The sequence below is a fragment of the Microcebus murinus genome, chromosome 6 (genome assembly GCF_040939455.1).
Source record: "Microcebus murinus isolate Inina chromosome 6, M.murinus_Inina_mat1.0, whole genome shotgun sequence".
Taxonomy (NCBI): domain Eukaryota; kingdom Metazoa; phylum Chordata; class Mammalia; order Primates; family Cheirogaleidae; genus Microcebus; species Microcebus murinus.
The window spans coordinates 90100926-90116800 of NC_134109.1; positions in this window are offsets into that span (position 1 = coordinate 90100926).

The following is a 15875-nucleotide window of genomic DNA, read 5'->3' on the forward strand; positions in this document are numbered from 1 at the left end:
AGGAGCAAGAATTTGCAGTCAGGCCTTAGGAGACATTCTTCCATTTACTAGCTGTATCATTTTTAGGCAACTTACTAACCCACTTTCTGCAAGCCTCTGCTTTCTCATCTATAAAATGAGACTGATACTGCACTCTTGCTGCCTTATGGAGTAGTGGTGAGGGTCAAATGAGGTAATGCCTAGGGAAGCACTTTGAATGAACTTTGCATGAAGTGTTATGCAAATATAGGCGGTTGATTGCCCTTTGCTAATAATATGTAGCTCTCTTAGTTCATAGAATGTGACTGTGGACTCCTTAGTCATTTGGCTCCTTTTTCACCTCTGTAAATGACACAAAATAAATAATTGAGGGCAAAACTTCAAAGCATGTTTCCAAAGATTCTCACATAAAAACTAAGATACCAGAGAGGCACCCTCGTTGGTGCTTAGGAGGTGAAAAATCTAATGTTTGTCTTGAAAAGCTCCTGGTGTTGGGAGACTAGTTAGGCAGGCCTACCACCACCACCGGTAGGGCTCAGGGCAGGAATACAGAGGCGCGTATACCATATGTCGAAATATTTAGAAGTTGCAAATAACGTTGACCAATTGTTAAAAAAATATTCTATACTGCTACCTTGACAAATGTACTTTCATAACAACCTGGATCCCATTACTGGGCATCTACCCAAAAGAATGAAAGATACTCTATAAATAAAGACATATGCACTCGAATGTTTATAGCAGCACAATTCACAATTGCAAAGTTGTGGAAACAGCCCAAGTGCCCATCAATATATGAGTGGATTAATAAAATGTGGTATATGTATACCATGGAGTACTATTCAGCTATAAGAAACAATGGTGATGTAGCACCTCTTGTATTTTCCTGGATAGAGCTGGAACCCATTCTACTAAGTGAAATATCCCAAGAATGGAAAAACAAGCACCACATGTACTCACCAGCAAATTGGTATTAACGGATCAACACTTAAGTGGACATATAGGAGTAACATTTATCGGTTGTCGGACGGGTGGGAGCGGGGTGGAGGGGATGGGTACATACATACATAATGAGTACAGTGTGCACCGTCTGGGGGATGGTAATGCTTGAAGCTCTGACTCGAGGGGGGAGTGGGGCAAGGGCAATATACGTACCCTTAACATTTGTACCCCTATAATATACTGAAATTAAAAAAAATAAGCAGGCCGGGCGCGGTGGCTCACGCCTGTAATCCTAGCTCTCTGGGAGGCCGAGGCGGGCGGATTGCTCGAGGTCAGGAGTTCGAAACCAGCCTGAGCAAGAGCGAGACCCCGTCTCTACTATAAATAGAAACAAATTAATTGGCCAACTAAAAAAAAATATATATATAAAAAAAAAATAAGCATAACAACCTGGAAAGACAGGTTTGAATTTAAAATGCTCAGAATCCCACATGAAATGTGGCCTCCCAGAGAGAGCTGACACTGGCTCCCAGCTCCTGGTGTCGGGCCTGTGTGCAGCCCACCCTCTTCTCTTCCCTTGCACCATCCAGCACTGTGAAGGCCCCTCTCCCTGTGGGGGTGAGCTCCCACAGCCAAAGTGCACATCCCTGCCCCTTCAGACAGCCACAGCACACAATCTAGGGCTGTGCCCTTTAGACCTAGGGATTTGCAATGTTCACTGCCAGGAGACTGAACCCCAGAGGAAGCCTACATAGACTGTAGAATCAGGCTCAAGCCTATTTGGACAAGGAATTCCAGGCTCCAAAGAATGATATTCCAATCGTGTCTAGATGTGGGCATGCGCCTACCTGGACTCCACACAGCATGCCCTTCGTCTCTGCAATATCCTCACTCTGCTGAGGGCAGCACAGCCAGAGCAGGGCCAGGCCAGGGGTCCCTCTTGCCTGGGTCTAAGAATGGGACTGCAGTCAGAATGCTCTTGCGAAAGTCCCATGAAGGCTGACAAGTCTGTGACCAAAGTGCAAAGAAATCAGCAAGTGGGAAGGTCACATGGGGAAGATTTCATGGTACTTAGAAACCCACCAAGCTGTGGGAGAACAAAAAAGGAAGGAGACAACAGAAGATGCCAAATTTTCAGTCCTGTGTTATTGGTGGGGTTGGGGGAATCCTCTAACAGGGAAATCTTCTGAGGTTTATGTAAGCATATGATATTTTCCTGACTGAGCAACACTCTTTTCCAAGTAATTTTAACCAGAATTGTTACCCATTCATACGTATTCACAATAGTGCAGATTTAAGCATTTGCTTCATGCATGAAATATAAGAATATTTTTGCTTGGAAATGCTTATTAACAGCAATATCTTATAGCAACCTACTTTAGGAGAAAATGTGATTTATGTTTAAATATTACATCACTTCAAGCCATGCAAATGAACTTCATTCTGTAGCCTTTATGGCTAAGAATTTGATCAGCTGCAAAACAGGGTTTTTGAAATTGTTTTATCACTAATTTTTAAAGTATACTTCTAGAGCACAATGGGGTGAGACTTACTAAGCCTGAGTCCTCAAAAGTCTAGGACATGACTTTTCTTGTTACAGGACAGTCAGCTGAATCATGGACGAGAGATATGTAGATGGATTAAAATTATTGTGATTGGAATGTGGCCGTGACAACCCGTCAGCCAACAATCCAGTCATAAAAACAATGGTTATTTTTTCATTTCACTGCTTTCTGTGAGACATGGCAAAGACACCCTGTGCCAGATAACTCTGAAAATGTAATTGAATTCAGGAGTTATTGTTCTGTAAACCCACTCGTAATATGAGAAACAAAAATGTGTCTTTCTTTAAAAGTAATCCACTAAATGTTTGCTTAAAAGATAAAAACGTTTAGTCTTAGGAAAGTTGCCACTGAAAAATAATAAATCACAGAATTCCCAAGATGATTTTTTGCTAAAGAATAATAAGAATTTAAAAAATGTTCCACTGTTTTTCTTCACGTTGCTAACTATGCAGGGTAAATCACATAGACTTAAGTATATCTTGGGTCGAAGGCCCTTGAAGCATTCCAAATACCCTGGTGATCCACAGTGTACCCCGAATCAGAGCCCGAGGGACACTGAAAGGGACTGGAACAGGACATAGCCCGTGGGCGCCAAGATCCTCGTCTCCAACTTTGAGTGCTCTCCTGCTCACGGGATGCGTATGACAAATCTCAGGTCCCACACGGGCCACGGGGTGGGGGGTGGGGTGGAAGGTGTAAACTGGGGGCGGGAGTGGGGATGACTTTTGTCCTTCAGAGGGCTCTGAGAAGCAAGGGCGTAGAATTCCTTGCAGAGCAATTCCCCTCGAGTCATCGTTGGCATCTTAGAGAAGCCAGGAGATCACACGCTTCCTCCCCTCTGGTTCGGAATCAGTGGAGAAGCAGGCATACAAGTCTAATGGAAATCAGAAAGCATCTTTACTAGTGGTGAAGCCGGACCAGGGGACACAGCTTGCACCTGTGGCCCGGGGCAGGGGCCCTCTACCAACCAGAGTTTGGGCCTTTGTTTTTCTACCCGTGGGGAGGGAGGGCTGCTCTTCAGAGCACACTTTCCCTGCCTCTACTGGAAAGGGAGGCTCTGTCCTCATTCCCTGTCAGACACAGAGAGGAGACCCAGACAAACAACGGCCTCCAGAAGGCAGGCCCCGAACCCTCGCCCAGCTCCGCCTGATGCATGGGAACAAAATCAGAGAGGACGGTGCGTGGGCAGGTCTCCGCCAGAGAGGGAGCAATCAGCGTGACCTTTACTCCCATCTGTCCCATCATGTGGTCACCCCTCCCCAAGGGGCAGAGCTGGGAGCAGCTTTCTCGCTTCTCTGAGAGAACAAAATGTGGACAGAAGGTACTATTTTAAGAAAATATCAAAAAAATGAGAAGAAGGAGAGAAGCGGTCCCTCAGCTGTCACGTGACTCAAGTCTTATCCTCTCTGGACATCCCAGAGTAGGAGGGTCCTGGAAGTTGGATTTCTAAGTGAGCTCCAGGGTTAATCAGGGCAGTGCTGGCTGACGTCCACTCCCTGTGGCTCACGGGTGGGTGGTTCGGGGGAGGCAGATGTCGTTTGCAGTTCGCGCATCTGCAACTGAAACTCTGAGATCAACTCTGGAAAGGGCCCAAGGATTCCCTCCCGAGAACCCCGCAGGACTTGTTTGGAAAGAAGAAAGTAATTTATATTTATTTTTATTTGAAACTGTCGCGAGGAATGAAAGGTGTCTCTCTTTTGAGGCTGTCTGTGGGGAAGGAAGAAAATCCATGGTTCGGGGTTGGGGGCACCTGGGTACGTGTTGGAGGGCAAGGTTGAGTACGGGCCAAAATTTGGAAGTTAGATTCGTCTCTGGTATCCTAGTTCTGCTCTTCATCTGACCAGTGAAGAGCCCTCCCTCACCTTCCAGATGACCTTTCCTTCTAGCTACATTAGTCAAAACAGGCATTCCTTCATTCCTTCATGTGCAGCTCATAGCTAGATGGTAGGGGGAAAATTAATTAATTAAAATAATTAACAGTGAAGTATGAGTCTTAGATCTCTGTAGCCATCTCAGATGCGTTTGTATTTTAAAAGAACCATGGGTTTACAGGACTAAATATCTTGGTTTAAATTTCAGGCAGAATTCTGAAGCTATTTGTCTGGGCCTTGGAGATAGAATTGTCCCAGCACCATGCAGACAATACAGGCTTCTGTGAAATGTAGAATGAGTAAGGACCAGGCACAGACTCAGCAGAGGGCAAGAAGGATGAAGACAAAGAAGTGACCATTGATTGGTGTAGAATGAGGTCATCAGTGACTTAAAGGAATTGGGGAGCAATGGTGATGATTGAGGTACTTATTGTCTGGCAAGCTCCCGGTGGGATACAACTGAAGCTTGAGAAAAACACACTTACTTGGAAGAAGGGGACAGTGCTTGAAAGAGGGAGTAAAATGAAACATTTTCATACTCTGGACTTTTGAAATGGTAGTCACATCCCTTTTCTTTCTTTCTTTTTGTGATAGAGACAGGGTCCCGCTATATTGCCCAGGCTGGTCTCAAATTCCTAGGCTCAGCGATTCTCCTGCCTCAGCCTCCCAAAGTGCAGGGATTACAGTTGTGAGCCACCGAGGCTGGCCTAGACAGCCCTTTTCTAAGCAAACCCCTGGCCTTGAGCAAAGCAAATGCCAACTTCTCCCTTTCTAACTGTAGAACCCATGCGTAGGCTCCACCTAGATGCTCCGATCTGCCCTGGGCCCATCTTCTTATCCATTCAAATTCATGTTCCATTCCTCCTCAAGGCAATCCCTCTGCCCAGCCAAGCTGGTACCCAGTTGGTGCCTCACATGCGTTCCGCATCTCTCCTTACCTCTGCTCTCGCTGTTCTCCCCTCAACCTTCCAAGCTGTTTATGCTCCTTCTAAATTTTGCACATCCTTCAAAGCTCACTCAAGTACTCAGGTACTTCCTTTCCCTAGGCAGGCTTCCCTGAGTAACAGGATCCCTCCCCTCTCTGAATCCCAAGTATTATACTAATAATCATAAAGGCAATGCCTTACATTGGATTATGTTATAAATTTTTCAAAGTGCTGCCCATGTTTTGTTACAGTTATTCATCATAAGGTTATTCAAAATGTGGTGAGGGATTAATAATATTCCTGCCTAAAAGAAACAAATCAACAAGAAACTGAGGTCCTGAAAAAATAAATACTTTTCCCAAGGCCACATACTCCAGGATGCATTGCATCTGCCATCTTGGTCTCTCTGATTTAAAGTACCATTTCTGATTGAATGTTTTCTTGTACTATTTTCAGATTGTTTCATTTTGCTAGTCTTGGCTCCCTAATAAGATTACACTTTTCTTCAGGGGACGGATTGAGTGCACAATTAAGGCTTAGAGAATGCTGCAAGGATGACGTGGAGGGTGACAGGTTTATGTTCCTGCACATTGTGTGAGTATGAACATTTGAGTTAGCTGGGAGACACCAAGGCCCTGTGATTCCATTTGACTCTGTTGGGGTGTTGGAGCTCATGGGGCATGCATAGACCGGGGAGTAGGTCTCTCAGATGGTGGCTACCATTACTAGTCTAAAATGACTTCAGTGTTGGTATACAGATGGGAGGAATAAAACCTTTGTTTAAGGTCTTACCGCCACAGCACCTACAATGCTAAGTTTAATTTGAAAGTATGTATGTACCCTGACCTTTTGAACCATCTGATCTGAAATTCCTTGTCTCTCTCCTTCCCATCAATTGTGGCACTTTGGCCTGTATCTGGTTCCGTGGGAAAGAGAGAATGCACCTGATTCTATGATTGGCACGGGTGATGATGACGCCAAACAGAACGTGCTGGAAAGGTTGGCCATTGTGCTGGCAGCTTTGGCCATCTGAAAGGAAAACTGGGGAGGTGTGAGATGGCCCTCTGTCACCTGGGCTTTGGGGAGAAAGGATGGTGTGTGGATCAATGCCCCGGCTGTGTGGTTGACCCCTGAAAGAGAGCAGGGGAGATCTGCACATATGCCAAACCAGACTGCTTGAAGGTAAAGCTCCTGAAGATCATTGTAGTGACAGGGTAAGGACAATTTGGGGTTCCGCGTGGGGATAGGCTAACTGCATGTTCTAAGAGTGATGGAGCCACTGGTTGCTGTATCTCCTAGCTTGCTACCATGTAGATTTATATCTTACAGTTAGGGTTTACAATCTCAAAATATAATGATATCATAAAGATTTGCTTAAATTTTCATCTGTGAATACAGTGGAACATTATAGTTTCAGTACTTAAAGACAATCCTACCAACTATTGATTAATGTGTAAAAGATTAATTTGTCCTCTTTCCTATTGAGATTTTTTTTTTTTTTTTTTTGAGACAGAGTCTCACTCTGTTGCCAGGGCTAGAGTGAGTGCTGTGGTGTCAGCCTAGCTCACAGCACCCTCAAACTCCTGGACTCAAGCAATCCTGCTGCCTCAGCCTCCCAAGTAGCTGGGACTACAGGCATCTGCCACCATGCCCGGCTAATTTTTTCTATATATTTTTAGTTGGCCAATTAATTTCTTTCTATTTTTACTGGAGATGGTGTCTCGCTCTTGCTCAGGCTGGTTTTGAACTCCTGATCTTTGGCGATCCTCCCACCTCAGCCTCCCAGAGTGCTAGGATTACAGGCGTGAGCCATCTTGCCCTGCCTCCTATTGAGATTTAAGAAGAAAAAAAGATTAATTTGAAACAGCATTCAAATTCAAGTATCTAAGCATACCAGCAAGATTACTTAGGTATTCCCTGACAAGCACACTCAGAGGGGGGAAAAAGTTATTGAGGCAAAGAATATCAATGAATGTCTCTTGGTTTCTAAATCACTCTTGTGGATCACTTTTAATAAACATGTAACACTTACTTCATTTCCAAATAACAACATCAAATGTTCCAAAGAACTTGACCTTCTCCAGAGAGAAATCAATCAAACTATGTCAATATAACAGACATCCTGAAACAAACATAAGAATAAGGGAAATAAAAGAATATTTATTATAAGAATTATTTTCTGTTCTTGCAGAGAATACAGCCAAAAAAAAAAAAAAAAAAAAAAAAAGAATTATTTTCTGTTTTAGAATTCTTTTTTTTTTTTTTTTTTTTTTGAGACAGAGTCTCGGTTTGTTGTCCAGGCTAGAGTGAGTGCCGTGGCGTCAGCCTAGCTCACAGCAACCTCAAACTCCTGGGCTCGAGCGATCCTTCTGCCTCAGCCTCCCGAGTAGCTGGGACTACAGGCATGCGCCACCATGCCCGGCTAATTTTTTATATATATATCAGTTGGCCAATTAATTTCTTTCTATTTATAGTAGAGACGGGGTCTCGCTCTTGCTCAGGCTGGTTTTGAACTCCTGACCTTGAGCAATCCGCCCGCCTCGGCCTCCCAAGAGCTAGGATTACAGGCGTGAGCCACAGCGCCCGGCCTGTTTTAGAATTCTTGCACTCAGGTTTATTAGACTAGGAAGTCCCAGAATTGGCTGGGAGGTGAAAGCAAAGGAAATCTTTAAAAAATTCTGTGTAAGAAAATATTTATTTTATACATATTAAAGTACAAAACATATCAAATTATAAAATATTATTAGATTTTTAGCTTGGTGAGCTGTAAAAAAAAAAAAAATCTTATCGGAAAGCCAAGACTAGCCACAGAAAAGAAACAGTGCAAGGTAACATTTAATCAGAACCCGTGACTTAAATCACAGAGACCAAATTGGCAGACATAAGGCATGGGGGCTGGTACAGGTCAGAGTTTAATCATGGTTGAAAGTAAAATAGCAGGCATAGTGGCTCAGGCCTGTAATCTTAGCACTCTGGGAGCCCAAGGCGGGAGGATCACTCAAGGTCAGGAGTTCGAAACTAGCCTGAGCAAGAGTGAGACCCTGTCTCTACTAAAAATAGAAAGAAACTAATTGGCCAACTAAAAATATAGAAAAAATTAGCTGGACATGGTGGTGCATGCCTGTAATCCCAGATACTCAGGAGGCTGAGGCAGGAGGATTGCTTGAACCCAGGAGTTTGAGGTTGCTGTGAGCTAGGCTGATGCCACAGCAACTCACTCTAGCCCTGGCAACAGAGTGAGACTCAGTCTCAAAAAAGAAAAAAAATAGAAAGTAAAATAGGAGATACTCATGTAGTCCTGATGACAATGCCAGGCACTATTCTAACTGATTTAAATATATTAATGCATTTAATTCTCACAACGATATGATGCAATAAGTCTTATTATATTCATTTTACAGATGAGGAAATTGTGGCACGGATCAGTTAAGGAATTTACCCAAGGTTACACAGCCAGGAAGTGGTAGTGCTGGAGATGTGACCTCAAGCAGTCTAGTTCCAAAGCCTGTGTGTGGTCTTAACTATGTAGATCATATTTTTCCACCTCGAAGTGCAAATGCATGGGAGTCCCCTATGCAGTTTGCTCTAACGTGTGCCATGGAGCCATGGCCCACCCCGCCAGGCATGAACATGTGCCCCAAAGGCAGCCATCTGAAGACCAGCTGGTGACCTGTGACAGTCCTCACCTGAGCCCTGTGACCAACTGTGTTGTGATGGGACTGGTCAGACTCTCTTTTTGAGAATTTCATGTCAGACATAGAGAAGACACTGAATAAGAGAACTGGTGTTGAAGTAGACAAAGACCCCTGAGAACGCAGTAAAGGAGAAGTCACCAGGCAGGCGACACCACGAGCAGGCACGGGTGGTGAGGTAGGCAGGGACAGTGTGGGAGTCGGTCAGCTGCGGGGTGTGAGGGGAAAACACGCCCTCAACAAGCTCTGAGGAGCAAGGTCCCGCACAGACTGCTGATGAAGATTTCAGGAGAGGCCGGGCGCGGTGGCTCACGCCTGTAATCCTAGCACTCTGGGAGGCCAAGGCGGGCGGATTGCTCGAGGTCAGGAGTTCAAAACCAGCCTGAGCAACAGTGAGACCCCATCTCTACTATAAATAGAAAGAAATTAATTGGCCATCTAATATATATAGAAAAAATCAGCGGGCATGGTGGCGCATGCCTGTAGTCCCAGCTACTCAGGAGGCTGAGGCAGTAGGATCGCTTGAGCCCAGGAGTGTGAGGTTGCTGTGAGCTAGGCTGACACCACGGCACTCACTCTAGCCTGGACAACAAAGCGAGACTCTGTCTCAAAAACAAAAAACAAAAACAAAAACAAAAAGATTGCAAGAGAGCTGGTTGATCCCGGGGTACCAGAGCTGCGTGGTGTCTTGGAATGTCATGAGTGACATTTTCTGTGAAGCCAGCAACGCAGTTAAGGGGATGGTTTCTTGTCCTCTTTTTTTATTTTTTTACTTTTCTTTTTTTTTTTTTTTTTTTTGAGACAGAGTCTCACTTTGTTGCCCAGGCTAGAGTGAGAGCCGTGGCGTCAGCCTAGCTCACAGCAACCTCAAACTCCTGGGCTCGAGCGATCCTTCTGCCTCAGCCTCCCGAGTAGCTGGGACTACAGGCATGTGGCACCATGCCCGGCTGATTTTTTCTATATAAATTTTTAGTTGGTCAATTAATTTCTTTCTATTTTTAGTAGAGACAGGGTCTCGCTCAGGCTGGTTTTGAACTCCTGACCTCCAGCAATCCGCTTGCCTAGGCCTCCCAGAGTCCTAGGATTACAGGCTTGAGCCACCACGCCCGGCCTATTTTTTATTTTTTTAATTAATTAATTAATTAATTTTTTATTTTAATCTTATCCTCTTTAGGTTCCCATGAATCCTTATTTTATAATAAACTCCCATTCATTGAAGTATTTTGAGTGCATTTGTGTATCTGGCAACCTGAAAGAACCTAACCAACCCAGGGACTTACAATCCCAGCCTTCACCTTCTCTTTGTTCCTTCTCCTCTCATATACCATTACCAACTCCGCCAAATGTGTCCTCAGACTCCGTCCTTCCTACACCTACCTCTACACTAGGGGGTGGGGGGGGGTCTTTAAATCCTCCCACCCAGATGCTTGCAGTAGTCTCCTTGCAAGGCATGCATGAAAAAAATCTGAAATATAATTTTTCTAATTTGTTTAAAAATCATTCTGATGAGGAATTTGAATGGGTTTTGGACTCGTTCGTTAAAAGACTGTAAATCAGCTTCTTCTGATTAGTATGCTATTACCAATGATTGAAATCAGAGAACATGAAATCTTCCTAGCTGAATTTCAACAAAAATGCTTGCATAACGGATATGTGGCATGGGGAAAATAATTGTCATGATTTATGAGCACACTTCTTCCTTTGGGCCTGCTTAACTTTGGTGAGGTATCTTTTATCAGCCATGACAGCCAATAAAACCCAGTGTTGAAATACACCAATCTTCTGTAAGTCGAGATTTTCAAATTAATAACTCATAGCCCATCTTATTATCCACACTTAAATTATTATTTTTAGGAAAAATTGATATTAAACATTATTTTAAATGCTTATATTATCTAATCTATCTCATTTTTAAAAAATTCTGTTTTAGCATATGTTTTTTTTTTTGAGACAGAGTCTCGCTTTGCTGCCCAGGCTAGAGTGAGTGCCATGGCGTCAGCCTAGCTCACAGCAACCTCAAACTCCTGGGCTCAAGCAATCCTGCTGCCTCAGCCTCCAGAGTAGCTGGGACTACAGGCATGCACCACCATGCCTGCTGATTTTTTCTATATATATTAGTTGGCCAATTAATTTGTTTATATTTATAGTAGAGATGGGGTCTCGCTGTTGCTCAGGCTGGTTTCGAACTCCTGACCTCGAGCAATCCGCCTGCGTTGTAGAGTGCTAGGATTACAGGTGTGAGCCACCACGCCCAGCCTAGCATATATTTTATGATGTACATATTAGTAAGATACTACAAATGTTTTTTAGAGGGGTACAATCTCTGTGGCTCATGCCTGTAATCCCAGCACTTTGGGAGGCCAAGGTAGAAAGATCGCTTGAGGCCAGGAGTTTGAGACCAGCCTGCGTAACATAGTGAGAACCCCATCTCTACAAAATATTTAAAATAAAAAATTAGCCAAGCATAGTAGCACACCTGTAGCCTCAGCTACCTGGAAGGCTGAGGCAGGAGGATCACTGGAGCACAGGAGTTTGGGGCTACAGTGAGCTGTGATTACACCACTGAACTCTAGCCTGGGTGACAGGGTGACCACTGTCTCAAAAAACAAAAATTAATGGATGATGTATGTGATAAAAAGAATGGGGGACCCTGGCCTACAGGATCAAATGTTAGGTCCTCAAGGTTTCCACCTATTTCTCCACTCCATTTGAGGTTGCCATTTCTGGAAGCTGATGCTACTCCAAGCTCCCCTCCCTGCTTCTTCTCAGATGATCTCAATTGACATGCCTTTCTTCTGCAACCACCACCCATCCAAATGGTAGTTTTATTCTCTTTTTTTGACACAGAGTCTTGCTCTGTCGCCCTGGCTAGAGTGCAATGGAGTCATCATAGCTCACAGCAACTTCAAACTCCTGGGCTCAAGTGATCCTCCTGCCTCAGCCTCCTGAGTAGCTGGGACTACAGGAGTGTGCCACCAGGCCCATGAAAGAGAAATAGCTTTGCTAGGTATAGAATCCTAGGTTGTCAGCTGTTTTCTCTTAAACTTTGAAAGTATTCTACTGTCTACTGTATTTACCTTTATAGGTGATCTGTCTTTTCTCTCTGAGAAATGATCTTTCCGTTGTCTCTGGTGTCCTGTAGATTTCACAATGACATAACTAGGTTTAGATTTTTAGGAAATTTATTTTCTTTACCATAGATTGTTCTTACTGGATCTGTGGATTCTCATGTTTCATCATTCTGGAAAATTTTCGGCCATCATCTCTTTAAATAGTACTAATACCTCTGTTGTAGGCTGTCTGATCTCTCTTTCTAAGACTCTAATTAGACATCCGGTAAACATTTTCTAATGTTTAAACACTTCAAGATCTCCCAATTAGGCAACTTTTGCTTCAACTGTTTCTAATCTATTTATTGTCTCCATTGAGCTTTAAAAAATGTACATATATTTATATTTATGTATATATATATATATATTTTGACATATAGTCTTGCTTTGTTGTGCAGGCTAGAGTGAGTGCTGTGGCATCAGCCTAGCTCACAGCAACCTCAAACTCCTGGCCTCAAGCAATCCTGCTGCCTCAGCCTCCCGTGTAGCTGGGACTACAGGCATCTGCCACCATGCCCGGCTAATTTTTTCTATATATATTAGTTGTGCAATTAATTTCTTTCTATTTTTAGTAGAGATAGGGGGTCTCGCTCAGGCTGGTTTCGAACTCCTGACCTCGGGCAATCTGCCCGCTTCGGCCTCCCAGAATGCTAGGATTACAGGCGTGAGCCACTGTGACCAGCCTATGCATACATTTTAATGGTAAAAATCTTCTGAGTTTATTAATTTAGTGACTTCTATGTTTATTTTTTTTTCTTTTAAAAGTTCTATATGGATCTTTCCAATCAGCTCCATCTTTTTAATTTTTGTTTTAGACAGAGTCTCACTCTGTTGCCCAGGTTAGAGTGCCATGGTATCAGCCTAGCTCACAGCAACCTCAATCTCCTGGGCTCAAGCAATCCTTCTGCCTCAGCCTCCCGAGTAGCTGGGACTACAGGCATGCACCATCATGTGGGGCTAATTTTTTAAATATATTTTTAGTTGGCCAATTAATTTATTTCTATTTATAGTAGAGACAGGGTCTTGCTCTTGCTCAGGCTGATCTTGAACTCCTGACCTTGAGTGATCCTCCCACCTCGGCCTCCCAGAGTGCTAGGATTACAGGCGGGAGCCACTGCACCTGGCCAGGCTTCATCCTTTTTGATTGTTTCTTTTTCTCAATTTATGTGATTCCAACTTATATTTCTTTAGACGTTTCATGCTGCATTATTTTATATTTTTTGTCTGATAACTTTAGTATTACATTTGAAGTTTTGGTAGGGTTCCAACTGTTGTTTTTGCTGGTGCTCACTCATGGTACCTTTTGTCCCTGTTAGTGTTTGGTAATGAGTGTACTTTTTAAAATCTTAATCCCTGGGAAGCCTCGGGGCCTAAAGTGAGATTGCTTTCTTTCAGAGAGAATTTTCACTTGCATCTGTACATGGGAGCACTGAAGTCCAAGGTTCAACGCCTCCACCTTGCTGCTGAGCTCTGTTATGGCCTCAATTGTGTCCCCTAAAATTCGAGTGTTGAAGTCCCAACCCCCAGTGCCTCAGAAAGAAGGGATTAACTTAAAAAGAGGCGTTTAGGTTGGAACCCTAATCCAATAGGACTGGTGTCCTTGTAAGAGGAAGGGACACCAGGAAGGTGTGTGCACAGGGATGATCTGGGGATGAGGCAGCTACAGGGCTACAATCTGCAGGCCGAGGACAGTGGCCTCATGAGGACCCAACCCTGCTAGCACCTCGGTCTAAGACTTGCAGCCTACAGAATGGCAAGAAAATACATTCCTCTTGTTTAAGCCGCCCAGTCTGTGGGATTCTGTTACGGCAGCCCTAGCAGACTATAATACAGGTTCCATAGGGCAGCCTTCCTGTGCACTTATTATTCACCATTTGGATTCAGCTCACATTTTCATCTCTGCCCTCAGGAAATTTCCCTTCCTACAAGCTCACTGACACAAAGAAAAGTGTGTTTCATCTGGGCACAGTGGCTTGCTCAGGCCTGTAATCTTAGCATTCTGGGAGGCGAGGTGGGAGGATCACTTGAGGTTAGGAGTTCGAGACCAGCCTGAGCAAGATCGAGGCCCCGTCTCTATGAAAAATAGAAAAATTAGTAGGACATGGTGGCGGTGTGTGTTTGTAGTCCCAGCTACTCAGGAGGTTGAGGCAGGAGGATGGATGGAACCCAGGAGTTTGAGGTTGCAGTGAGCTACAATGAGGCCACTGCGCTCTAGCCAGGGTGGCAGAGCAAGACTCTGTCTCAAAAAAAATTTTTTTTTGAGATAGAGTCTCGCTTTGTTGCCCAGGCTAGAGTGAGTGCCGTGGCATCAGCCTAGCTCACAGCAACCTCAAACTCCTGGGCTTAAGCAATCCTGCTGCCTCAGCCTCCTGAGTAGCTGGGACTACAGGCATGTGCCACCATGCCCGGCTAATTTTTTCTATATATATTAATTGGCTAATTAATTTCTTTCTATTTATAGTAGAGACGGGGGTCTCACTCTTGCTCAGGTTGGTTTCGAACTCCTGAACTCAAACGATCCTCCCTCATCGGCATCCCAGAGAGCTAGGATTATGGGTGTGAGCCACCACGCCAGGCTCAAAAAATTTTTTTAAAAATTCACTGCAGATCTAGTTTTGTTGGGGTATCTGTGCAGACTATCTAGTCTGCCATACTGCCAGAAGATTCTATTGCTTTCTGAAGTACCAATTTAACCCTTTCTTCTATATCTTCCTAAGTAACCTCCTATGGGACTCTTTCCCTCCCTGAACTCCAAGCATTCACGCATGCATTATCATATGGCCATTCCTTAGAATTAGTCACCAACTATTTCTTCGAGAATGTAGGTCAGATGTTACACCTCCTCTCTCATGCTGCTCACAGGGTCATCCTAGACACGGTAGGTGCCGGTTTCCTGTTTCTGGAATGAGGGGTATAAAATGAGAAACAAAGGACCAGAAATCTGTTCGCTGTCACGCTTACGTTAAGAAGCCTACATCAACCATAGAACGGATTGGTTCTTAAGTGGTCCAGACATGCTTGAACAACAAAAAGATCACATCTCAGGCCTGATTCACGGAAAGCCTTTGAGTAGTTAATGAAAAGACCCTTTATTATTGGTCAGAAACATGCCTGAAGGAAAGGAAAATTGAAGTGGATCAGATCAGTAATCCTAATTTATTTAGCAAGTCCTGATCTTTCTGAGCAACAACAAAAATAATAATAGAAACTAAATTTATCTTACACTGCCTCATACCGGAAGGGAAAAATACAGTCACCTGTTGTGACTCATGCGGTCTATTTGGCAATGATTTCCAGATTCTTCTTCCAGTTAAGAAAGGCAGAAGAACCAAGATTGTTTAGTTAAGTATGTGTCGCAATAGGTATTAGACCATAGCTACATAAAGTCGCTTACAATACGGGGTCTGAGTCTGTAAATGAATTCTGATTTTAAAAGTTACTGAGATTTCAGGGTTTTGTAATCAATTGTGTCATTTCATGTTGCTAAAGAAATGAAGTGAAAAACAAAGATTTAAAGGTCATACGACCACATGGTCATAATTATTTTTATTATGTTAGGGTTTCATTTTTAAAAAGCTAACAGATAAGACCCATCTGGGAAGGAGAGGTAGGAGTAGTTAGGAAACTGAAGGGCTGAAGAGGTGGAAAGATGAGAATGGAGAGATACCACAGCTCAGAGAAGTCAGCTCCCAAGACTAAAAGCTACTTTTTTTTGGAGAAAGGGTCTCACTATGAGGCCGGGTGTGGTGGCTCACATCTGTAATCCTAGCACTCTGGGAGGCGGAGGCGG